The sequence below is a fragment of the Schistocerca serialis genome, chromosome 4, assembly GCF_023864345.2.
Source record: "Schistocerca serialis cubense isolate TAMUIC-IGC-003099 chromosome 4, iqSchSeri2.2, whole genome shotgun sequence".
Taxonomy (NCBI): domain Eukaryota; kingdom Metazoa; phylum Arthropoda; class Insecta; order Orthoptera; family Acrididae; genus Schistocerca; species Schistocerca serialis.
Genome location: NC_064641.1, coordinates 239814921 through 239842608, shown reverse-complemented (window position 1 = coordinate 239842608; position 27688 = coordinate 239814921).

The following is a 27688-nucleotide window of genomic DNA, read 5'->3' as shown; positions in this document are numbered from 1 at the left end:
ATTTGGCTGATTTCACGTAATGAAAAATTATATTAAAAACTGTACATAGATAAAGGAGAGAAAGAGAGGGAGCGAATGAAAATAGAGATAATACTAATAATCTTCCATTAGTCTAATTTTTCGCCTGTCTTACCACGGATCAGCCAAGAACGGGGAGGGCCTTACTTTACTGTATACATTTATGTGTGAAGGTGAAGTGATCTTAAAGGCAAGAGATACACGTCTATACAGACAGACATTACACAGAGATAGCGGCTAGCTGCATTCATCATCTATTCTTAGATTAAGAGACGGCACTTATGTAAAATCCTTTTTTCTGCTATGGTGGGCTCGAAAGACCAAATTACTCCTGTTGTGGAATAACTCTCCAGCCGTTCACGCCAGCTTATGCTTGATAATGGTCATTTGACCGAAACTAGTAGCGAGGAGATTGTGTAAATAAAAAGGACAGCTGAATGTTCACCATTAATTTTAACAGTTATTTAATTACCGATACAATTTCGTATTTGGTCTCTTCCTGTACCGGCTTGCCAGTTAATTTTCTCGGAACACTAGCTTCTAGAGTTTAGCATAAGTTACCTGTATCAATAAAATTTTGATTTAACTTGCCGACTATTGACAAGAAGTGATTATAAAGGATTCTGCACACCTGTGGTATCAGTAGTTCGCAAGTCGCCCCTTATTTTGCGACTCTTGTGGACATTTTGCGGAAATTTGCCTGCAGACGCTGTTACTCAGATGATAACAGAAGGGAGAACAAAGCAAAGGAAGAAGAAAAAGAAGCAAAACACGTAGCTCTGCTGCCGCAAGTGGGGCCGCCGACAGTCAAGATTGTGAGAATAACGGTCAAGCACCAAATGAAGACCGTCTTCCACATAACGCAGGAAATTAAGGACGTTCCTGGCTGGTTCAAAGCCCTACTAGGACTGCAGATGCGTTTACAGTTATTGCAGTTTTCAGTGCGACTGTGGGGCCCAGTACATCATACGGATGCAATGATATATCTCCCAGCGTCATACGGAACACATCAGAAACGTACCTCTAGGGCAGTATTGATTAAATAAGTTATCAGTAATTACTTTTTCTCAATTAGCAACATTAATACGGTAGAGGTTACAGGTTTCTCACATACTCCACCCATTTAACACATATATTGTGCTTTGTCCCGTACATCGCTGATGATAAAAGTGAGGGCATATACGTAACAAATTCTATATATCCCAAGAACATATCTTCTCCACGTTGTAGGCAGTACCTGCAATATACAATATTGCAGTGCCTGCGCTATTCCGATTACGATGCAAAGCCAATGTGACGACCACAGTGGCGAAACATATCAAATGAATTCTCTATTGCGAATAAGGACAACCATCAGCTGTAGAATGGAATGACGACAGTGAAAATTTGTGCCAGACTGGGACGCTACCCCGATTATCGCGAGCGGTCGGGTTTCCATTTTGACTACCCGTGCACGACTCACGGCCACACCCAAACTTCCCTATGTCGTCAACCATGCGTCTACGACTTGAACTCGTACATTCATTATGTATACTCCCATAGATGTCAACTTTCTACTTGAAAGTCGCTTGCCCGGTATCGGCAGATAAATACGATATTGCAGTGCCTGTGTTATTCTGAATACGATGCAAAGTTCCCTTGGACTTGCATGCAAAGGCAAGTTCAGGTCGTAGACGCATCATTGACGACATGTGGAAGTTTGGGTCTGGCCGCGAGACGAGCACGGGCGGACAACATGGTAAGGCGACCGTTCGCGATAAGCGGGAAATCCACGTTCGAGTCTCGGTCAGGTCTAAATTTTCTATATCTTCATTCCATTCTATAGCTACTGGTAGACATTAATCGCAATTGCGAATCCATTTGATGTGTACCTGCAGCAGTCCAGAAACTACTTCCTTACTCCCTTGAAAACGGATGAATGAGTTAATTGACAGCACGACACCGCAATAACTACAAAAGGACTACTATAGTGCAGTACACAGTTTTATTATTATTATTATTATTATTATTGGAGTGTTCCAGTCAACATTCTCAAAAGCTTTCTCTAAGTCTACAAATGATAGAAACGTAGCTTTGCCGTTTCTTAATCTACCTTCTAAGATGAGTCGTAGGGTCGGTATTGCCTCACGTGTTCCAATATTTCTTCGGAATCCAAGCTGATCTTCCCCGAGGTCGTCTTCTACCAGTTTTTCCATTCGTCAGTAAAGAATTCGCGTTAGTATTTTGCAGCCGTGACTTATTAAAACTAGACTCGCATTCCGGAGGACGACGGTTCAATCCCGTCTCCGGCCATCCTGATTTAGGTTTTCCGTGATTTCCCTAAAGCGCTTCAGGCAAATGCCGGGATGGTTCCTTTGACAGGGCACGGCCGATTTCCTTCCCCATCCTTCCCTCATCCGAGCTTGCGCTCCGTCTCTAATGACCTCGTTGTCGACGGGACGTTAAACACTAATATTCTCCTCCTCCTCCACTTATTAAACTGATAGTTCGGTAATTTTCACATCTGCCAACGCCTGCTTTATTTGGGATTGGAATTATTATATTCTTCTTGAAGTTTGAGGGTATTTCGCCTGTCTCATACATCTTGCTCACCACATGGTAGAGTTTTGTCAGGACTGGCTCTCCCAAGGCTGTCAGTAGTTCTAATGGAATTTTGTATACTCCCGGGGCCTTGTTTCGACTCAGTTCTTTCAGTGCTCTGTCAAACTCTTCACGCAGTGTCGTATCTCACATTTCATCTTTATCTACATCGTCTTCAATTTCCATAATATTGTCCTCAAGTACATCGACCTTGTATAGACCCTCTGTATACTCCTACCTTTCCGCTTTCCCTTCTTCGCTTAGAACTGGGTTTCTATCTAAGCTCTTCATACTGATACAAGTGGTTCTCTTTTCTCCAAAGGTCTCTTTAATTTTCCTGTATGCAGTATCTATCTAGTGAGATAAGCCTCTACATCCTTACATTTGTCCTCTAGCCATGCCTGCTTAACCATTTTGCCCTTCCTGTCGATCTAATTTTTGAGACGTTTGTATTCCTTTTTACCTGCTTCATTTACTGCATTTTTATATTTTCTCCTTTCATCAATAAAATTCAGTATTTCTTCTGTCACCCAAGGATTTCTACTTGCCCACGTCTTTTTACCTACTTCATTCTCTGCTGCCTTCACTACTTCATCCCTCAAAGCTATCCATTCTTCTTCAACTGTATTTCTTTCCCCCATACTTGTCAATTGTTCCCTTATTCTCTCCCTGAAACTCTGTACAACCTCTGGTTTAGTCAGTTTATCCAGGTCCCATCTCCTTAAATTCCCACCTTTTTGCAGTTTCTTCAGTTTTAATCTACACTTCATAACGAATACATTGTGGTCAGAGCGAAAGCCTATTTAGAATATATACAGAAGAGATGCTAGTATAAGAGTCGAGGGACATGAAAGGGAAGCAGTGTTTGGGGAGGGGGGGGGGGGGAGTGAGACAGGGTTGTAGACTCTCTCCGATGTTATTCAATCTGTATATTGAGCAAGAAATAAAGGAAATAAAATAAGAGTTTGGAGTAGGTATTAAAATCCACGGAGAACAAAGAAAAACTTTAAGATTCGCCGATGACATTGTAATTCTGTCAGCAAAGGACTTTGAAGAGCAGTTGAACGGAATGGACAGTGTCTTGAAAGAAGGATATAAGATAAACATCAACAAAAGCAAAACGAGGACAATGGAATATTGTCGAATAAAATCTGGTGATGATGAGGGAATTAGATTAGGAAATGAGACACTTAAAGTAGTAAAGTAGTTTTGCTATTGGGGGAGCAAAATAACTGATGATGCTCGAAGTAGAGAGGATATAAAATGTAGACTGGCAATGGCAAGGAAATCGTTTCTGAAGAAGAGAAATTTGTTAACATCAGTATAGTTTTAAGTGTTAGGAAGTCGTTTCTGAAAGTATTTGTATGGAGTGTAGCCATGTATGGAATTGAAACATGCACGATAAATAGTTTAGACAAGAAGAGAATAGAGGCTTCGAAATGTGGTGCTATAGAAGAATGTTGAAGATTAGATGGGTAGATCACATAACTAAGGAGGAGGTATTGAATAGAATTGGGGAGAAGAGGAGTTTGTGGCACAACTTGACTAGAAGAAAGGATCGGTTGTTAGGACATGTTCTGAGGCATCAAGGGGTCACAAATTTAGCATTGGAGGGCAGCGTGGGGGGTAAAACTCGTAGAGGGAGACCAAGAGATGAATACACTAAGCATATTCAGAAGGATGTAGGCTGCAGTACCTAACTGGGAGATGAAGCAGCTTGCACAGGATAGAACAGCATGGAGAGCTGCATCAAACCAGTCTCAGGACTGAAGACCACAACAACAACATTGGAGTGTTTAGACAGAAACTATTGACAGCCTTAAGTCGTCCAATTTCTGGCGGTTCAGAAGTAGGAGTGTATCATTGAAGTGATTTACGAACCGTAAGTATAGTTCACACATCGGAACTTCTTTGATTTTAAATGAGGTTGTTCGTAGAGTGGAGGTGAAGCAACGGCCGCAGTGGAGGGGAAGCATATTTTATAAGAAGTCTGTAAGATCACTGCGATTATTTAGCTTTTCTATTTAGAAGGAGTTGTGGGCAGCACTTGCGCTGCATCACAAATTCTTTCGTTATTCATTTTAAGACACACACACACACACACACACACACACACACACACACACACACACACACACACACAAATGGTTCAAATGGCTCTGAGCACTATGGGGCTTCACTTCTGAGGTCATCAGACCCATAGAACTTGGAACTACTTAAACCTAACTAACCTAAGGACATCACACACATCCATGCCCGAGGCAGGATTCGAACCTGCGACTGTAGCGGTCGCGCGGTTCCAGACTTTAGCGCCACTCCGGCCGGCCACACACACACAAACAAACTAACTAACTATCATTCACCTTTTATTATATTAAAAATAAAGGTGTTTGAAGAAAAGTCTTTCATTGTACTGTTCAGATAGGTGCTAAAGTTGATGATAATGTGGCGGAGGGTTGGGAACAGATGGTACGACTGTGATCAAGAGGAGAAGCGGGAGAGCAGATCCCCGACGTATTCTCATCGAAGTGGCAAAATCGCCGACAGTCCAGCAGCTGATTTACTTATGAAAATGGAGTAAACAAGCGCTCAAGAGATGAAGAACAAATTGGAAATTTGTGGTAAGGTATTACGGTACCAAACTGCTGAGGTCATCGGTCCTCAAGCTTATACACTAGTTAATCTAACTTAAATTAACTTACGCTAAAGACAACACCGACACACCCATGCCCTTCGACGAGGGGAGCCGCGTGGATCGAGACAATGCGCCTCGGATCGCACGGCTACCCCGCGCGGCTAAGAGATGAAGAGAGCACACTACGTGGTAGCGCTAAAGAACAGTGTGAAAATAAACAGAAAACTGATAATGGAATCAGAGAAAAAGAGGAATCGGGAATGCTGTGTAAGTCCCAGTCCTCCTCGCTTGTCGGCGGTGCAGCACCCCCTCCGCGCCATGTGCTGTTTACGTTGCCCAGGCAGTCGGTCTTTAATCTGTGGACTCGAAGGGCCGTCCTGATGAACGAGCCGCTTTGGCACTCGTCAAGCCGGCTTTAAAACATCAAACAATTACAAGCGTAGCTGTCGGGAGAGCGAGTTATGAAGAGCGTTGGCAGCCGCTGGACACGACACAAAAGCACAGCGCAGGCCGCCACGGCCGGCCGCACCGCGCCGCCTCTCTGTGCCGCCCCTCTTCAAGGCCTCTCCGCGCCGAAACACCGGCCCGCCGGCCGAGCGTAATAATAATCACATTTATAAAAGGCCCGGCCGGCCGGCCAGCCTGCCAGCCGGCCGCCCACCCCTGACCTTTGCCCTGCTCTACCTGTCGTGCTCACACACCCTTTGTAGCCGCTGCAAGCCTCGACCTCGCTCCACAGTTTCATTGAGCATTCGCACGGCTCACACGTTCACGATATTAGAACATGTATAGAGCCATACCTCTACTCAGCACTTCTGTAGTACCGTGCTGCAGCACGCGTGTTGCTGAAGGTCTACATTAACTTTCGGTTCTTTTGTTTCCTAGCGCCTGTCATTACTAAGCTATGCTGACAATTTACACCTATATGACAGCTCCGCAATTCACACTTAAGTGCCCGGCATATGGTTCGTCGATCCATCTTCAAGACATTTCTCTACAGTTCTACTCTCGAAAAGCTCGGGAAGAACGAACACTTAAATACTTCAATGAGCACTCAATTCACTAATTATGGTAATCGTTTCTTCCTCGGTAGATGGGTACCAACAAAATAATTTCGCATTCTGAGGAGAAAATTGGTGATTATCATTTATGACAAGATCCTTCCCCAACCAGAAACGCCTTTATTGTAACCATTGTTATTCCAGTGCGTGTATCATATCCGCGACACTCTCCACACTTTTTCGGAATAATACAAAACGAGCTGCAATTCTCTGTAAATATTAGAACACCTCAGTCAATTCCACCTAATGTGGATCTCACGCTCTGGAGCATTAGTCCACAAGAGGAAAGGCAAGCTTAGTCTAGGCCGTCTCTTTAGTGGATCTGTTACATTTTCTGTTTTGCCAATAAATCGCAGTCTTCGGTTAACCTTACACGCAATCCCTATGTGGTCATTCCAATTTAAGTTATTCGTAGTTGTAATCCCTCAGTAATTACCTAATCCACTTCAAATTTGTTAATATCATTAGCTTTTCCTGCAGCTCGAGTCGTGTATGTACTTGACTCACATAATGTATATTTCTCCATCTCCCCGATTTCTGTGTCCACCTCATACTCCCTCCGTCTATCTTTCCATATCCTCTCACCTCCATCTCTTTATCTCATCCTTCCCCTTCTCTTTGTCCATCACCTCAACCACCTCTCTTTGATCATACCTTCTTCCCCCTCCTTCTGTCCATATCCTCCTGCCCCTCTCCATCCAATTGCTTGCCCTTCTTCCTCTTACATCTGCCCACTACCCATCTACTAATAGCACTCGTCACTTGCATACCTCTCACGTAAACCACTCTCTGTTCATCCTTCAGCACTTCTCTCTCTCTCCACTCCTCTGCTCACCTCTTTCTGTCCCTCTTCCCTTCCTGCGTCTCCCTGCCATCCCCTCCTCTTCCACCTTTCCCCTCCACCCCCTTTCTCTTACTAGTACCATACCTCATCATAACTGTGTCCACAATAATAATGAATCAGAATATATCTGCCTCAATGTTTCCATTCAACGACATCACTATCTAGCTCTGGATAATGCAGTACACCCCACCAACTGGCTTCTCCTCACGACATAAGTTATCTTCACTTATTATTACTTAACTTCAACTCCATCATGGCAATGTTCTGTCTCGTCATTTTATATGCCTACAATTGCTTCTTTTTAAGTGTTTACTAGTGAAATACATAGATTCAAACGGTGGCATATCATACAGCGGTACTTATAGCAATTGTAGCTGCTAACTGTTTATTATGTTACTAGAATATGCTTCCACTTTTGCAGTCAGCTCTTTATGTCCATGATAAGTCAGTTGACTCTTCTTTATTTTGTTGTTTGAATCATTGTGCCTAACTGTACACTGCATCTGAAATAATTCAGCATTTTTTTTCTTTCTTCCCTACCAAAACCTCTTCATTCTTTTAATATTGATCAGTGTATCCTCAATTTTGTCGTTTAGGCTTCAAAGAAAATTTGCGTTCGTGGATTAAGGGACTAGTGTGCACAAAGTTGTTGTAGGAAGACTAAATACCGTAACATCCAAATCCACCAAAAATGAACTTAAAATATATCCTCTTTAAAAAAAGATAAAAATTCGCTTGATTCCTTTTTAAGAGAAAATCTCCGAATCTTCTAATCTATGTTTCCTAAATTGCTTCACCAAAGAAGACGAAGTAAATATCCCAGAATTCTAATGGAAAGGAACTGCCAACCTGAGTAACTTTGCAGTAGATATTCTCGGTGTAGCAAAGCCACTTAAATTATTTACTAAATCCACGATCTCCGATTCAGATTATATTTCAGTCATCTTCCTTTCAGAATATGCTTATACGATAGCTCCACACAAGCCAAAGCACTATCCAAGAAATGAAACAGCAGTAATCCGCTGAATTGCAGACCCACACCACTAACGTTGATTTGCAGAAGAATTTTGGTACGTATACTGTATTCGAACATTTTGAATTACCTCGAAGGAAGCGATTAACTGACGAATACCCAATACGGATTCAGAAAATATCGTTCTTTTGAAACACAAGTAGCTCTTTATTCTAGGGAATTAATGAGTGCTATCGAACAGAGGACGTCAGATTTATTCCATATTTTTCGACTTCCAGAAAGCTTTTGACACCGTTCCTCACAAGCGACTTCCAATCAAATTGCGCTCCTGTAGTCTCAGTAGTGCGACACGATTCATGATTTCCTCTCAATCAGGTCACTGTTAGTAGTAATTGACGGAAATCATTGAGTAAAACGTAATCAATACCTGACGGTGCCCAAGGACGTGTTATAGGCCGTCTGCTGTTCCTAAAACACAATAACGGTTTAGGAGACAATCTAAGTAATCCTCTTAGACTGTTTTCCGATGTGCTGTTATTTGCGGTCTTGTAAAGTCATCACATGATCAAAACAATTTGGAAAATTATTTGGACAAGATATCTGTATCGTGTGAAAAGTGGCAATTGGCCGTAAATCATGAAAACTGTAAAGTCATCCATATGAGTTCTAAAAGGAATGGGCTAAATTTCGGTTGCATGATAACTCATAGATATATGGTGGTTGCGAATTAAATCAAATAATTACGGATACAGTTACAAGTAACTTATCATGTACATACCGTTGTGAATGAAGAGTGCCAGAGACTGCGATTTATTGCCAGGACGCTTTGATGATGTAATAAGTCTTATAAAGAGACTGCCTACACCACGTTTATCCGTTCTCTTCTGAAGCATTGTTGTGGTGTGTGGAAACCGCATGTGGTAGGATGACAATGGATTCCAGAAAAGTTCAAAGAAGGGCAGCTCGTTTTTTAATATCGGGGAATAGGGAAGAGAGTGTTCTGGCCATGATACACGGGTTGGGGTGGCAATCATTAAAACAAGGGCGTCTTTTGTTGCAGCGGAACACTTTCTCAAAACTTCCGTCACGAAATTTCTCCTCCCAAAGCGAAAGTAATCTGACCGAAAAAAATCGCAACACCAAACAATAAAATTTCGGGAAAACATTTGTCTAGATAACATATTTAACTGATTTCCGATCACAGGTTAATGTCACCGCGAGATACACTGAATAGCTAAAGAAACTCGTACAGCTGCCTAATATTGTGTAGGGATCCCCGGGAGCAAGCAGAAGTGTCGCAACACGACGTGGCATGGCCTCCACTAATGTCTCAAGTAGTGCTGGAGGGTACTGACACCATGAATCCCGCAAGGATGTCCATAAATTCGTAACGGTACGAAGGGTGCAGCCCGTTGCAAGGCAGCCCCGATATGCTCAATAATCTTCATGTCTGAGGAGGTCGGCGGCCAACGGATGCGATTAAACTCAGGAGAGTGGTCCTGGAGCCAATCTGTAGCAGTTCTGAACGTGTGGGGTGTCATATTGTCCTGCTGGGAATGCCAAAGTACGTCGGAATGCACAATGGACATGAATGGATGCAGATGATTAGAAAGATTGCTTACGTACGTGACACCTGTCAGAGTCGTATCTAGACGTGTCACGTGTCCCATATCTCTCCAAGAGCACGCTCCCCACACTATTACAGAGTCTCCACCAGCTTGAACAGTCCCCTACTGACATGCAGGGTCCACTGATTCATGAGGTTGTCTCCATACCAGTACATGTCCATCCGCTCGATACAATCTGAAACGATACTCGTCCTATCAGACAACATTTTTCCAGTCATCAACTTCCAGTGTCGGCGTTGACTGGCAAGGTGAGGCTTAATGCTTTGTGTCGTGCAGTCATCAACGGTACACGAGTGGACCTTCGGCTCAGAAAGCCAATATCGATGATGTTTCGTTGAATGGTTCGGACGCTGACACTTATTGATGACCCAGCATTGAAATCTGCAGCAGTTTGCGGACGGGTAGAACTTCTGTCACGTTGAACGATTCTCTACAGTCGTCGTTGATCCCTTTCTTGCAGTATCCTTCCCCAGTCATGGTGATGCTTCTCCAGCCGTAATGATGGCGGAGATTTGATGTTTGCCGGATGCCTGATATTCTCGGTACACTCGTGAAATGGTAGTACGGGAAAATCCCGACTTCATCGCTACCGCGGAGATGTTGTGTCCCATCGCTAGTGCGCCGACGATAACACCAAGTTGAGACTCACTTAAATCTTGATAACCCGCCATTGTAGCAGCAGTGACCGATATAACAACTGCGGCAGACATTTCTTGTCTTATAGAGGCGTTGCCGACCGCGGTGCCGTACTGTGCCCGTTTACATATCTCTGTATTTGAATATGCATGCGAATATCAGTTTCTTTGGCTCTTCAGTGTAAGTCATTATAAATGTGACAAACTGGTTCATTAATAATGTACTTAACCACAAGAATGTAGAACGCTAATATGGTAAACATGTTTGCATTTTGCTGTAGGATGCTGGATGTCAGGTTGTGGGGTGGAGATCCCTGCCTGCTGCACGTGGTAAGCCGGCACAGTCACCGTTAATGCTGTTTGTGGATGACGCTGGAGAAGACGTCCAGTAATGCGCGATATGTTTTCCATTGAAGACAGATCTCGTTATCGAGCAGGCCAAGGCAGTACTTGTAGCATATGTTGGGTTACAACAGTAGGATGTGGGCGAGAGTTATCCTGTTGGAGAACACCCCATGGGATGGTGTTCATTAATGGCGGCACAACATATCGAATCACCAGACTGACAGACAAATTTGCAGATAAGGGGGGGGGGGGGGGGGGAGGATTACCACGACAGTACTCCTGCTGTCATACGAAGTCGCACCCCAAACCATAACTCCGGGTGTAGGTCCACTGTCTAGGCCTTAGACAGGTTGGTTGCAGGCCCTCAAATGGTCCAAATAGCTCTGAGCACTGTTGTGGTCTTCAGTCATGAGACCGGTTTGATGCAGCTCTCCATGCTACTCTATCCTGTGCAAGCTGCTTCATCTCCCAGTACCTACTGCAGCCTACATCCTTCTGAATATGCTTAGTGTATTCATCTCTTGGTCTCCCTCTACGATTTTTACCCTCCACGCTGCCCTCCAATGCTAAATTTGTGATCACTTGATGCCTCAGCACATGTCCTACCAACCGGTCCCTTCGTCTTGTCATGTTTTGCCACAAACTCCTCTTCTCCCCAATTCTATTCAATACCACCTCCTTAGTAATGTGATCCACCCATCTAATCTTCAACATTCTTCTATGGCACCACATTTCGAAAGCTTTAATTCTCTTCTTGTCCAAACTATTTATCGTCCATGTTTCACTTCCATACATGGCTACACTCCATACAAATACTTTGAGAAACGACTTCCTAACACTTAAATCTATACTCGATGTTAACAAATTTCTCTTCTTCAGAAACGCTTTCCTTGCCATTGCCAGTCTACATTTTATATCCTCTCTACTTCGACCATCATCAGTTATTTTGCTCCCCTAATAGCAAAAGTCCTTTGCTACTTTAAGTGTCTCATTTCCTAATCTAATTCCCTCAGAATCACCCGATTTAATTCGACTACATTCCATTATCCTCGTTTTGCTTTTGTTGATGTTCATCTTATACCCTCCTTTCAAGACACTGCCCATTCCGTTCAACTGCTCTTCCAAGTCCTTTGCTGTCTCTGACAGCATTACAATGTCATCGGCAAACCTCAAAGTTTTTATTTCTTCTCCATGGACTTTAATATCTTCTCCGAATTTTCCTTTTGTTTCCTTTACTGCTTGCTCAATATACAGATTGAATAACATCGGGGAGAGGCTACAACCCTGTCTCACTCCCTTCCCAACCGCTGCTTCCCTACCATGCCCCTCGGCTCTTATAACTGCCATCTGGTTTCTGTACAAATTGTAAATAGCCTTTCGCTCCCTGTATTTTACCCCTGCCACCTTTAGAATTTGAAAGAGAATATTCCAGCCAACATTGTCAAAAGCTTTCTCTAAGTCTACAAATGCTAGAAATGTAGGTTTGCCTTTCCTTAATTTATTTTCTAAGATAAGTCGTAGGGTCAATATTGCCTCACGTGTTCCAACATTTCTGCGGAATCCAAACTGATCTTCGCCGAGGTCGGCTTCTACCAGTTTTTCCATTCGTCTGTAAAGAATTCGCGTTAGTATTTTGCACGTGTGACTTGTTAAACTGTTGTTATGTAATTTTCACATCTGTGAACACCTGCTTTCTTTAGGATTGGAATTATTATATTCTTCTTGAAGTCTGAGGGTATTTCGCCTGTCTCATACATCTTGCTCACCAGATGGTAGAGTTTTGTTAGGACTGGCTCTCCCAAGGCCGTCAGTAGTTCCAATGGAATGTTGTCTACTCCTGTGGCCTTGTATCGACTCAGGTCTTTCAGTGCTCTGTTAAACTCTTCACGCAGTATCGTATCTCCCACTTCATCTACATCCCCTTCCATTTCCATAATATTGTCCTCAAGTACTTCGCCTTTGTAGAGACCCTCTATATACTACTTCCACCTTTCTGCTTTCCCTTCTTTGCCTAGAACTGGGTTTCCATCTGAGCTCTTGATATTCATACAAGTGGCTCTCTTTTCTCCAGAGGTCTCTTTAATTTTCCTGTAGATAGTATCTTTCTTACCCCTAATGAGATAAGCCTCTACATTCTTACATTTGTCCTCTAGCCATCCCTGCTTAGCCATTTTGCACTTCCTGTCGCTCTCATTTTTGAGACGTTTGTATCCCCTTTTGCCTGCTTCATTTACTGCGTTCTTATATTTTCTCCTTTCATCAATTAAAGGCAATATTTCTTCTGTTACCCAAGGATTTCTATTAGCCCTCGTCTTTTTACCAACTTGATCCTCTGCTGCCTTCACTACTTCATCCCTCAGAGCTACCCACTCTTCTTCTACTGTATTTCTGTCCCTCATTCCTGTCATTTGTTCCCTTATGCTCTCCCTGAATCTCTGAACAACCTCTGGTTTAGTAAGTTTATCCAGGTCTGATCTCCTTAAATTCCCACCTTTTTGCAGTTTCTTCAGTTTTAATCTACAGTTCATAACCAATAGATTGTGGTCAGAGTCCTCATCTGCCCCTGGAATTGACTTAAAATTGAAAACCTGGTTCCTAAATCTCTGTCTTACCATCTGATACCTTCTAGTATCTCCAGGATTCTTCCATGTATACAACCTTCTTTTATGATTCTTGAACCAAGTGTTAGCTATGATTAAGTTATGCTCTGTGCAAAATTCTAGCAGGCAGCTTCCTCTTTCATTTCTCTCCCCCAATCCATATTCACCCACTATGTTTCCTTCTCTCCCTTTTCCTACTCTCGAATTCCAGTCACCCATTACTATTAAATTTTCATCTCCCTTCACTACCTGAATAATTTCTTTTATCTGTTGAAATGGCTCTGAGCACTATGGGAATTAACAGCTGAGGTAATCAGTCCCATAGAGCTTAGAACTACTTAAACCTAACTAAACTAAGGACATCACACGCATCCATGCCCGAGGTAGGATTAGAACCTGCGACCGTAGTGGTCGCGCGGTTCCAGAGTAAAGCGCCTAGAACCGCTAGGCCACAGCGGCCGGCGCAGGCCCTCAACTGGCATTCTTCAAACCAACACGCGCTCATCGCTGGCATCGAGGCAGAACCAGCTTTCATCACCACGCTGCCCTACAATAAGCTCTCGCTCGACACCACTTACGTCGTAAATGACGCGTGATTGATCGGTGGAATGCACGCTACCGGACCTCTGGCTCGATGTTGTCCTTGAAGTAGCCGGTTTGTAACAGTTTTTTATGTCACTGTGGTGCAAACGGTAGCCCAGATTGCTATTGCAAATTCAGTACTATTCGACAGAGTCGTATGCCGAACTCGACGGCCATCTCCCACGGTAGTGAGTTCCACGTGGCCGTCCGGAGCCCGGTCTTGTTTTGACAGCACATTCTCCTGAACACCGCTGCTAGACATCATGTACAGCGGCTACATTCCTGCAAAGTCATTCCGCAGTACTAGTAAAGTCTTATGGGACCAAACTGCTGAGGTCATCGGTCCCTAAGCTTACACAGTACTTAATCTAACTTAAACTAACTGACGCTAAGGACGACACACACACCCATGCCACCCGAGAGAGGACTCGAACCTCCGACGGCGGGTCGGGGGGGGGGGGGGGGGGGGGAACCACGCGGACCGTGTCAAGGCGCCTGAGATCGCGCGGCTACCCCGCGAGGCTCATCAGTACTACACAAGGGACATCTAGCTTCTACAAAGCCTATTACACAACTTTGTTTAAAGTCAGTGATGTGTTGATAATGGTGGCTTTGTCACCTCAAAGGCACTCTTCAGTAACCACAACTCACCACGTACGTTCTCAAAGGTAACAAACGCTTAAGTACATTTAAAGAAACGTGATTTGTATTCTCAAAATGGTTCTACTAGCGCCACTGTTTTGCGTCTGGAGCGAAATTTGAACATTATCTTTCAGGTCTAGGAAAACGCCTACCAAGTTCCGTTTCTATCGCACAGTTCCTTCTACGTGCTGTGTTTGTTTTTCTGTCTTTGTGTATTGTCTGTGACCACCTACATAAGGAAAAATTACCATTGTAATAAAAGAGGAAATATTTATGTGTTCATTCTTCTCGCGGGCTCTTCGAGGGTGGCACCGCGTGAAATTGCTTGAAGATGATGCGATGAACACTCTGCCAGGCACTTAGTTGTGAACTGCAGAGCAGTCATGTAGATGTAGATGTAGATATAACTTTCATTCTATCTTGAACGATTTTTTCATGAATGCCAAATTCTTTAACATCTTTATTGACATCTGTTAACAAACTGATGGGGCATTACGTTCCTTAAACTAAGCTTAGAATTTTCTATGTGAGCATGTTGTTGTTTGTTCTGTATAACTGCCTGAAAACCTGAATCGACGTTTTAAAGCAGAATCTGTGATCTTTTCCTATAACTTGAAATATCTCTTGTGATTTCTTTGACTTCCCAAATGCCATATAGCATTTTGGTTCTACGATTTCTGCCAGAATGTACCTTTTTCCATTTTCGATTACTTTTAATTGGGATCTGCTACTAATTAGCACACTTTCAGATACGCGAAGAACTTCTATATAAACATTATAATGTGGTGATTTTCCCATTTGTGATACACGTTCCTTTGCATGAGCTCAATTTGGATCTGTGTGCTTTTTGCAGTTCTGCAATTTTCGCTTTGTTAGATTTCCAGTTGAGCCCCTGAGGATTCAGTGATTTCGCATGGCCACTTCAACTTGCCTAATTGGAGGTTTTTTTCAGAATTTGCTGACTGAAGATTAATTGTCGAATTTCTATCTGGTGTTTTCCAAATAGTGCGGTTTTTCATATAAAATCGGGGTCCTCGCTTTTGCGATCTTTCATGGAATTTCTATACAGACTGTAATGCTTCTAGGTTGCTATTGCAGAAAATTATGATTTCATTAGCGAATGCTACACAACGAAGGCTAATTTGTTTTGAGAATTTTTTTCAGTATTTAAATGTTAGATTTCTTGTAATCATTTCTTGGTCACTTTATACATATTTAAATGGAACAGTTAATACACTGAAGCGCCATAGAAACTAGTATCGGCGTATGTAAACAGGCAGAATACGCCTATATAAGACAAGAAGTGTCTGGCGCAGTTGTGTTACTGCTGCCACAACGGGCTATCCAGATTTAAGTGACTTTGAAAGTGGTGTTATAGTCGACGCACGAGCGATAGGAAATAGCATCTCCGCGGAAGCGATGAAGTCGGGATTTTTGCGTACGACCATTTCACGAGTGTACCGTGAACATCAGGAAACCGGCAAAATATCAAATCTCCGACATCGCTGCGACTGGAAAAAGATACTGCAAGAACGGGAACAACTACGACTGAAGAGAATCGTTTAACGTGTCGCAAGGGAACCCTTTCGCAAATTGCTGCCGATTTCAGTACTGAACCATCCAACGAAACGTCATCGATATGGGTTTTCGGAGAAGAAGGCTCACTCCTGTGCCATTGATGACAGCACCTCACACACCTTTAAGCCTCGCCTACACCTGTCAACCCCGACACGCGACTGTTGATGACTGGAAACATATTGCCTGGTCGGACGAATCTCGTTTCAAATTATATCGAGAGGATAGACGTGTACGGGTTTGGAGACAACCTCATGAATCCATGGACCCTTAATGTCAGCAGGGGACTATTCAAGCTGATGGAGGCTCCGTAATGGTATGGGGCGTGTGCTGTTGGAGCGATATGATACCCATAATACCTCTAGATACGATTCTGACAAGTGACGATAAGCATCCTGTCTCATTACGTGCATCTATTCATGTCGATTGTGCATTCGACGGACTTGGGCAAATCCTGCAGGACAATGTAACACCCCCCCCCCCCCCCACATGCTCAGAACTGCTCAGAGTGGCTCCAGGAACACACTTCTGAGTTTAATCACCTACGCTGACCACAAATCTCCACAGGGAAGAACATTTTTGAGCATATCTGGAAAGCCTTGCCAGGTGCTGTTCAGAGAAGATATCCACCCCCTCTTACTGTTTTGGATTTATGGATTCATTGTGTCAGTTCCCTCCAGCACTACTTCAGACATTAGTGGAGTCCATGCTACGTGGTGTTGCGACACTTCTGCGTGCTCGCGGGGGCCCTACACGACATTAGGCAGGTGTATCAACTTCTTTGGCTCTTCAGTGTATATACAATAAATAATTCATGGAAGTTTGTGCAAGTGCCACTCTGAGATGGAAAGTTTGACACGTCAAAAGAAAGCAATTACACAGAACCAATGCTTCTAATAAATTCGTCAACTATCACATTCGGTTAAAGTGGGCCGCGCGGGGTAGCCGTGGGGTCCAAGGCGCCTTGCCACGGTTCGCGCGTCTCCTCCCCCCCCCCCCCCCCCCCCGCCCCGTCGGAAGTTCGAGTCCACAGAACTTACCACAAATTTCCAAAAATTGTAATGTGGCGACAGGAAAACACCGCGTGGAAGTCGTGACTGCGTTTTGAGATGTTAAACGTCACATGAAAGCCACAAAATTTTCCCATAACAGTAACCTTTCGTGGAATAAAGTCGGTAGTACTTCCACATAAATGATTCCTCGGTATTGTAAACGATAATTTAGAATTCTATGTTAACATTCTGGGCTCTCTGTATTTTAGTGTAAAATGTTTTCGTTTTCTTTTGAGATAGTCAACTCTTTGAATCTATGAATTGACTGCCGTGTCTACAGATGCAATCCATATACTAACCATAAGAATCTTACTTGGAAATAAGGAAGCAGATAAGACATCTGAGGACTACAGCTCCCAAATAGATTCAACTCATATCTTTCTCTTACTGAATGAGTTGACAATCCCACGGATGATAAAAGAAATAAAATATCGAAATTAGACTCATTTTTGATTTATAGTTACTTATGATACAACACGGATTATGCTGATAACTGTTTGTTACTGAGGCATTTGTTACTTTATTCTTCCTAATAGAGTGAAATATGGTAAGGGTTTCTCGTTCTGTTTTATTGTGGCTACGTTACAAAAATAATTAATCCATATTGTTTTCCTTACTAGTGGTAAAACTATGCACCTGCGCGTACACCAAATTAAATTTCATCAAATATGAAACCATGAAGCATCTCTAACTGATCACCAGAAATATAAAACAGAAATTAAAACATTGTCCACGTAAAAATATTATATTTGTAATTGCATTCTTACACTAAATAAAAAGACACAATACTTACGAAAGAAGCTGTTAATTAAAGAAACTGTGCTAGTCAGTAAGGTTCAGTAACGAAAAATATAGAGGACAAGTCACAAGTGAAGAAAAATATTTCGGGTGTATTGCCACTCCTTGCACATGAGTCAAGTCATGATAGCTTTATTGCTTCTGGAATTATTCTTTACAGAGCAGAGATAATCTGACTTTAACGAAACTTAAAGGAACATCATAGCTTAGAAAAGTTATACCTCACATATACCATTTATTCCAGTAATTGTTTTGCATTAGTTTCTGCTGGAGAAATCATCGCAAGAACACACTTCATCGTAAAAGTTCGAGCAACATAATGGTAACTTCTGAATCGTGTATCGTTGTCAGCTGTCAAAATTTGCCACCCACCCACCGACTGTAATTTCGGACAGTATGTATGAAATTTCTAAGCATATTGACGTCCTGTGTTTAGATTTTCACGCCGTTGTCGCATTCCGATGTTTAATTAAGACAGAGATCAGTATACCTGCTTTCTATTATTATTCATTGTAGTTCCGACAAATATGGTAAAAATATACACGTATTAACATGATAATGTCCCTGTTTCCCTTCTGAACGACGGCTAACAACCACCACCATTTGTGCAGTTTTGTCGCTCTTTGCATTTAGATTCTGCAGGGACAAAGGAAGACTAATTACACTCTCATGTTTCTCGCTGAGGACTATATTAGTTCGAAGCATGCGATGTCACTGAAATCTAACAAACCTAACACGATTCATTACGGAGCGCGTATTGCAAAATTTGACAAATGTCACACATTTCTGCACTGCGGGCACCGGCATTGGAGAGACATTTCAATCTGGACAGCGCTCCATGAGCAATTTCTGTGACACGACTAAATGGAATGAATTTGCAGCGTGTTGTGTCACGCTTTACAATGTCCACAAAGGATAACACTCTGTCAGCGTGGCACGGAAAAGTTTGTAACGACGTGTTACTACAGAGGCGAAAGAGAAACGCTGATAAACTGCAAGTTAGACATCGGTATGAACCAGCAGTAATGCCTTACACTGTAATATACCTGCTTAATTTGTAGTGCTGATGGTTTGTTAATATCAATCTGTAATTGGGGGAACGTATATTACTAAAACTTGATGTGTTACTAACACCATGATAGTGCCAATTAAGTACTGATGTAGGACACCAAGGGGAACGGCAGCTTGTTAGCTCATTTGAGGCAAAACTGGTATAAAACTTTTGTTTTTGTTTTGAAATAAAGAATAATGGCAAAAAAATTTTTTGTGTAAATGGTGAAAAACAGATTTCTAACCAAAACGATACAAAGTAAGAAAAGATTTTCTAAGACTTACAATTTGAGATGTTAATGTAATTTTTGTGCCATATGGGCGAATACTAATTATACGTTTTCAAATAAAAAACGTGTTTTTATTGCTTTAGAAACATATGTCAGTAGTGTATGTATCAAAGTACAATTAAACATTACTATGAAAAATAACATTTTGAATCTTTCACACGATGCCACTTAGTTAAATAATATTTGTTTATGCACAGTTGAAAGAAAACTGTTTACCTGGTAATACAATGAATCGTGAACATCTGCAACAAAATTCATATGCCCAGCCCTCTCATCTTTCACATAGGATCCACTTTTCTTCAAAACTTTCTCCACAAACGATCTTGGATCGAAAATTTCCATCTGAGGTACCGTGGATGCCTGCTGATACCTTATAATATTTGCAATATAGTTTAGTCATGTCGGTCATTCCGCCTATGGGAAACATGGAACGGCTTGCTTCATTGCAGTGGCGGACCACTTACTCTCACTGGCAGCTTTCATCTTGACCCTTACCTTCGTGCCTAAAAACCAAAGAATGAGTTACTTATACGGCCCATACCAACGGAATTTGGTTTGGTCCCCACCACCGGAGTGATAATGGATTTAAGGAATGGCGGAAAGAGAAACAAACTTGAGTGAGCAGGATTTCATCTTAATCACACAATCTACATTTTTCTACTTAAATATTAATACTAACATGACAATATTACTTCCTGCCTTCAGCAGAACGAGCCGATGCTGAAAATTATAACGCTCACCGGTTTCGGCACTCAGAAACATTTAAAGTTTGCTTGTGATTGACACTCAACAGCTACAACACTTACGTTCTATAAATGGCGGAGTGATTTATTCCAAGCACAGTATGCACCCGCTATCTAACGGCAAACTGATAAACACCAAGTGGCCCATACTTCCCACCAGGCCATAAATCTTCTTACGGTATATCGATAAGAATGCTGAAAATTAGATGGGTAGATCACATAACTAATGAGGTATTCAATAGATTTGGGGAGAAGAGGAGTTTGTGGCACAACTTGACAAGAAGAAGAGACCGGTTGGTAGGACATGTTCTGAGGCATCAAGAGATCACAAATTTGGTATTGGAGGGCCGCGTGGAGGGTAAAAATCGAAGAGGAAGACCAAGAGATGAATACACTAAGCAGATTCAGAAGGATGTAGGTTGCAGTAAGTACTGGGAAATGAAGAAGCTTGCACAGGATAGAGTAGCACGGAGAGCTGCATCAAACCAGTCTCAGGACTGAAGACAACAACAACAACAACAACAAGTAATTCACGATGCATTCACCTCACTTACCGCAGTCCGAAGACTGAAAATGTGGTTTAAAACGAGAGGAATTCATAATGTAGATCTCTTGTTAGTTATCAGTTCGAGAAACAAAGTTACCTCATTAAATTTGTGTTATGTTGCAAGTACATATAGGCATTCCTAGTATGTAACGAAATCCCCACGCCACACTATCGTAGCACGCCGCTAGAAGAGGATAAACCGGATGGCGCAGCCCATCTCCAGTTTATGATTTGCACAGTTACGTATACAAAGAAGTTTGAGCACAGCATGGTTGAACTTGGTTTGCGCGACGTAAGTGTCGGTAATTGGTAATAATTTGAAAGGTCCCTGAGCAAATTTCGACCTACACTAACCCACTGCCGGAGAAAAAGTACTACGCACGTTTAGAGGTTCTCAGTTTACTCAGTATTTATTACTGCAACATTGCACATGGAGTAAAAGAAAGAATTGCGTTTTTAGATAAATAGCAGAAGAGTTTCTGAGGTACCAGTTACCGACAAATGCTGAACACCCATATTAGGAGGTGATGTAGCCTTCACGGGCGGCAATGCAGGCTCTGACTCTGGCGTTCAGTCGATCGGTTATTTATTTATTTTATTCATTAGTCTTCTGTCTGATTTGATGCGGTCCGCCACGAATTCCTCTCCTGTGCTAACCTGGTCACCTCAGGGTAGCACTTGTACCTACGTCCTGAATTATTCAATTATTTGCTGGATGTATTCCAATCTCTGTCTTCTTCTACAGTTTTTGCCTTCTACAGCTCCCTCTAGTACCCTGGAAGTCATTCTCTCATGTCTTAACAGTTGTCCTATCATCCTGTCACGTCTCCTTATCAGTGTTTTCCACATATTCCTTTCCTCTCCGATTCTGCACAGAACCTCCTCATTCCTTACCATATCAGTCTACCTAATATTCAACATTCGTCTGTAGGACCACATCTCAAATGCTTCGATTCTTTTGTGTTCCAGTTTTCCCGCAGTCCATGTTTCACTACCGTACAATGCTGTACTCCTGACGTACATTATCAGAAATTTCTTCCTCAAATCAAGGCCGATATTTGATATTAGTAGACTTCAATTGGCCAGGAAAGCCCTTTATGCCACTGCTCTTCTGCTTTTGATATCCTTGCTCCGTCCGTCATTGATTATTTTGCTGCCTAGGTAGCATAGCTCCTTAACTTCGTCTACTTCGTGACCTTCAATCCTGATGTTAAGTTTCTCGCTTTTCTCATTCATACTACTTCTGGATACCTTCGTCTGTCTTCGATTTATTCTCAATCCATACCCTGTACTCATTAGACCGTTTATTCCGTTCAGCAGATCATATAATTTTTCTTCACTTTCACTCAAGATAGTAATGTCATCAGCGAATCGTTCATTGATATCCTTTCCCCTTCAATTTTAATTCCACTCCCGAACCTTTCTTTCCCCATCGACGCGCAAGTCGCCGAAGTGGTGTCAAATCGAAAGACTTGCACCAGGCGAACGCTCTACCCGACGGCAGGCCCTCGTCACACGACATTTCATTTTTTCTTATATTTCCGTCATTGCTTCCTCGATGTATAGATTGAACAGTAGGGGCGAAATACTGCATCCTTGTCTCACATCCGTTTTAATACGAGCACTTCGTTCTTGGTCTTCCACTCTTATTATTCCCTCTTGTCTGTTGTACATATTGTATATGGCTTGCTACCTATAGCTTACCCCAGTTTTTCTCAGAATTTCGAACATCTTGCACAATTTTACACTGTCGAACGCTTTTTCCAGGTCGACAGATCCTATGAATGTATCTTGATTTTTCTTTTGGCTTGCTTCTCTCGTGCCTTACCTTTCCTAAAACCAACCCGATCGTATTCTTACGCATCACCAATTTTCTTTTCCATTCTTCTGTACAGTATTCTTGTAAGTAACTTCGACGCATGTGGTGTGAACCTGATTGTGCAATAATTCTCGCGTTAATCAGCTCTTGCCGTCTTCGGAATTGTGTGGATGATGCTTTCCCGAAAGTCAGATGGTATATCGACAGACTCTTACATTCTACATACCAACGTGAATAGTCGTTTTGTTGCCATTTCCCCCAATCATTTTAGAAATTCTGATGAAATTTTATCTATCACTTCTGCCTTATTTGACCTTAAGTTGTGGTGTCACAAGGCTTAGGCCTGCCCCACACCTTATTAAATCGACCAAGACTTATACGAATAATTGTAAGAACAGTTATTATTATTATGTTCTTTAACTTTATTTTTGGGTTTTCGGAAATACTGTGGGAAGAAAGTTTATTTATGTAGCAGATAACGTGGAAGACGTTGCCCAACGATCACCACGAAAGTTCGACGTAGCGGCAAGTGGGCCAGGAATAAAACGAATGCTGCGTACTACCGCGAGACATGGAAGAGCCTGGGCTGCGAGAGCGTCGAGCTTCCTAGGTCGTTGTTGGACAACGTCAAAGGAAGAGATATTCTGCTTTCTCTTCGTGAACAGATCGATCGAGTCTAAAGAGGTTCATGTAAAACGTGTACGCGGGTGACACATTAGGTGGGAACCGAGCCTGTAATACTTCCGCAGTTATTAAAAAGATGTTAAACGACAAAACCAAGAGTTCATCATTTATATAGATATAAAGTAGTAAAGATATAGGAAAGGAAGAGTTGCGGCTTCAGAACGAAAAGTGATAAATCGCTCAGCAACGAAGAAGGACGTTAACCGCGGGCGTTACGTGGTGAAAACAAATCAACGGATGAAACAGTAAGTCTGTAATTAAGCATAAACCCACTTAACACTTTAAAGTCAACCAAAGCTCTTAAATACTGATTCTAATACTGGATCCTCTATCTCTTCTAAATCGACTCCCTTATCTTCTTCTATCATAACAGACAAATCTTCCTCTTCCCCTTGCACCCTTAATGTTACCACCCCTGCTTTTAACGTCACCGAAGGTTGTTTTGACTTTCCTGTATACTGAGTCTGTCTTTCAGACAATCATTTCTTTTCGACGTTTTAACGTTTTTCATGCAGCCATTTCGTCTTAACTTTCCTGCATTTCCTATTTATTTCATTTCTCAGCTAGCTGTATTTCTGTATTCCTCGGTTTCCTGAATATTTTTGTACTTTCTCCTTTCATCGATCAATTGAAGCATTTCTTCTGTTACCCATAGTTTCTTCGCAGTTACCTTCCCTTGTAGCTATGTTATCCTTCCCAAATTCTGTGATTTCCCTTTTTACAGATGTCCATTCATCTTCAACTATACAGCCTACTGAGCTATTCCTTATTGCTGTATCTATAGGCTTAGAGAGCTTCAACCGTATCTCGTTATTCCTTAGTACTTCCGTATCCCACTTCTTTGCGTATTGATTCTTCCTGACTAATGTCTTAAACTTCAGTCTGCTCTTCTTCACTACTATTTTGTGATCTGAGTCTATATCTGCTCCTGGCTACACCTTACAATCCAGTATCTGATTCCCGAATCTCTGTCTGCCATGACGTAATCCAGCTGAAATGTTGCCGTATTATCGGGCCTTTCCCAAGTGTATCTCTTCCTATTGTGATCCTTGTACAGAGTATTTGCTATTACTAGGTGAAACTAGCTACAGATCTCAATTAGCCTTTCTCCTGTCTCACTCCTTGTCCCAAGCCCAGATTCTCCTGTAACCTTTTCTTCTACTCCTTCACCTATAACTGCGTTCCATTTACCCATGACAATTAGATCTTCATCCCACTTTATATACTGTATTAACCTTTCGAAATCCTCATAAACTTTCTCTATGTCATCATCTTCAGCTTGCGACGTCGGAATGTATAGCTGAGCTATCGTTGCCGGTGTTGGTTTGCTGTCGATCCTGATAAGAACAACCCTGTCACTAAACTGTTCACGGTAACACAATTTCTGCCTTAACTTCCTATTCATAACGAGCCCTACTCCTGTTATCCCACTTTCTGCCACTGTTGAAATTATCCTATACTCATCTGACCAAAAATACTTGTCTTCTTTCCACTTCACTTCACTGACCCCTACTATATCTACATTGAGCTTTTGCATTTCCCTTTTAAAATTTTCTAGTTTCCCAGCCAGGTTCAAGATTCTGACATTGCACACCCCGACTCGTAGAACGTTATCCTTTCGGTGATTATTCAATCTTTTTCTCATGGTAACCTCCCCCTTGGCAGTCCCATTCCGGAGATCCAAATTGGGCACTATTTTGGAATCTTTTGCTAATGGAGAGATCATCATGATACTTCTTCAATTACAGGCCACATGCAGTGATTCTCATTGTCTTCTGTATCCTCATGCCGTTGATCATTGTTGATTCTTCCACCTTTAGGGGCAGTTTCCCACACTTAGGACGAGAGAGTGCCCTGAAACTCTGTCCGCTGCTCCGCCTTCTTTGACAAGGCCGTTGGCAGAATTAGGGGTGACTTCTAATGCCGGAAGTCTTCGACCGCCAATGCTGACTATTAATAAAAATTTAAGCAGCGGCATGATTCGATCCCATGACCGAAGACGTTTTGATTATTAATCAAAGATGCATCCCTTTTCTTAGTTTTGATTATGAATGAAGGGCACTACTCTCTTTTTCTTCGTTCATCTCATTTTGTCCTATTGAAACGTCCCCTTAGAAAAATTGTACCTGACTGTGCTTAAACTGACACACAATATTTTTAGCGCAACGCAGTCTGACTTTTTATAATCCCTACAAAAGGATGGCCCTGGCTAACGTTAACCTATACCTTCCACAAAGCACTTACCTCACAAAAATCTTCGTTACTCGAACTACTGCAATACGGCGAGCGCCAGTACTGCCAGCTAAATAAAAGATTCATACTACTGAAGGGACTAACTATTGATAGGCATAGTTAGCAAATGAAAGATTTTGATAGAGAACAAACAATGTATTTACCTTAATAGTGTTCAAAAGTCATAATATATATAGCAGTTCATGACATCCATTCTTACAAATGTACTGTTTCTGATGGACACACGTCCAGATCCTCCGCTCTCAAAATTCCGCCATCTCACTATCCCCACATCCAACACTGCTGGCGGCTCACCTCCAACTGCTCAATGCTACGTGCTGTTAACAGCCAACTGCAAAACATTACAAGAGCCAACAACAATGCAAACCTGCCACAGACTACACACAGCACAGCCAGTGATTTTCATACAGAGCGCTACGTGGTGTTACCAATATAAAAACCTAAACAGCCTACTTACATAGCCCCCACGCTCCCCACAAAAATGTTACAAATTGTTTTGGGCACTGGCCAATACAGATTTGAAAAAATTTTTCATAATCATAATTACAATAACAAAGAAATCAAATGCACACACTTATGATACAATGTTGGTCAAAAGCTAAAATTTTCTCACAGTCCATATAGACAGTCCTGATCATTCAACATAATAGTAATTACAGTTTTTTTTCACAAAGTCTCATTAGTAAAAGAAATTGCACACAGAAGTAGTGGATTTCCATGCAGTCTTTAAGAAGTAGTGTTGTCCTTCCAATGACTCTTGACATGCAGACAAGTAATGGGTCACAGCAGAGCAAACCCACAGCAGTCAGTCGAAGTTTGGAAGAATATTGGTAGGTAGGTCATCACAGAGAAGACCCAGTATAGTCCTAGTAGAAATAATGGTATTGGTGGGCCATCGAAGGTGCAGACCCACTTCAGTCCTTGTAGAGATAGTGGTATTGGTGGGCCACGAGACGTGCAGACCCACTGTAGTCCTTGTAGAAATAATGGTATTGGTGGGCCATCGAAGGTGCAGACCCACTTCAGTCCTTGTAGAGACGGCCGGCAGCCATCTGTTGCGACTGTGCAGGTGCACAATCACCATCGAAGAGTCTTACGGACAATATAGCAAGTCCATAAACCATCTGTTGTGCACTCACAAAGTTTTTGGAATTGTCCTTAGAACCAGCAATGCTGTTATCCAGTCCCTTGCTGAATTATTAACACATGTGCAAACACTAACAGTCCCAACATCTCATATATTGTGCATTACTATGACCAACAGAAACATGTGCACTGAAATGAATGCTTACAGGTTACTTAATTTGCTGAACTGGTGTCCATTACAATTTTATAACATGAGAATACAATTGCAAAGATACTGAAAACATCATTCAAAACATAATAATACAGATAACATTTGTAGTAATACAGGCTTTACAAAGGAATAGAAATAAACATATACATCAATGTTACAGGAATTATGACATGAGTACATGTATAAAATAATGAGAATAGTTTTCGAAACATTAATATCACACATGAGCATTGAAACAGAATATAATTAATAACGTCTAAACATCTCTACAAAGTAAATAACATATTATTAGAAAAATTCTACAACATAACTCTTATTAGCTAAACACTTAAAGACAGGAAAAACAAAAATTCACATAGCATAATAACACAGAAGTACAGGACGGGGTTTGTTTTCAGTGTGACATTTGGTGCTGCAGTCCAACCCAAAACTTCATTCCGTAGATCTTTCCTCTTATTTCAACATATGTTTCCACCAAAAAAATCCTATCCAAGCATGCTTTCTGTATTTCGTTCACATCCTCTTTCAAAATTCTTTTTTGGACAAATCATTTTCTTATAGCTTCTCAATGCATTTCTTCCAATTCATCACAACTCGTTCTCACATATAGCCTACCCCATCTTAAGCTAACTTAAATCTACTGAGCTCAGATGCTAAACTAAGGGACGAGGCAATACAGCAGCACAAAACAATTAACACAAGCAGCAATGACAAAAAAATGGAAATTGGCAAAGAAAACTACAGTAAATCTAAATTACCAAGCAAATGCAACATTACAACTAATATGAGCCAATATGCAGCAACAAGAAAAATAAATCAGTAGTAAAACTAGCTTAGCAGAGTAATACAAAGTGAAATTTAGTAGCACTATGCCTGGCAAACAGCAGCAGCAAATGCAATAACTTACATCTAAACATGGCAAAGCTCAAGCAGAAAAAATATTACAGTAAAAATGGCCATGTTTAATACCTATGTCACATCTTAACACTGGAGTGATGCATCATGATAACTTACTCTACCAAAAAAATTACCAAGTA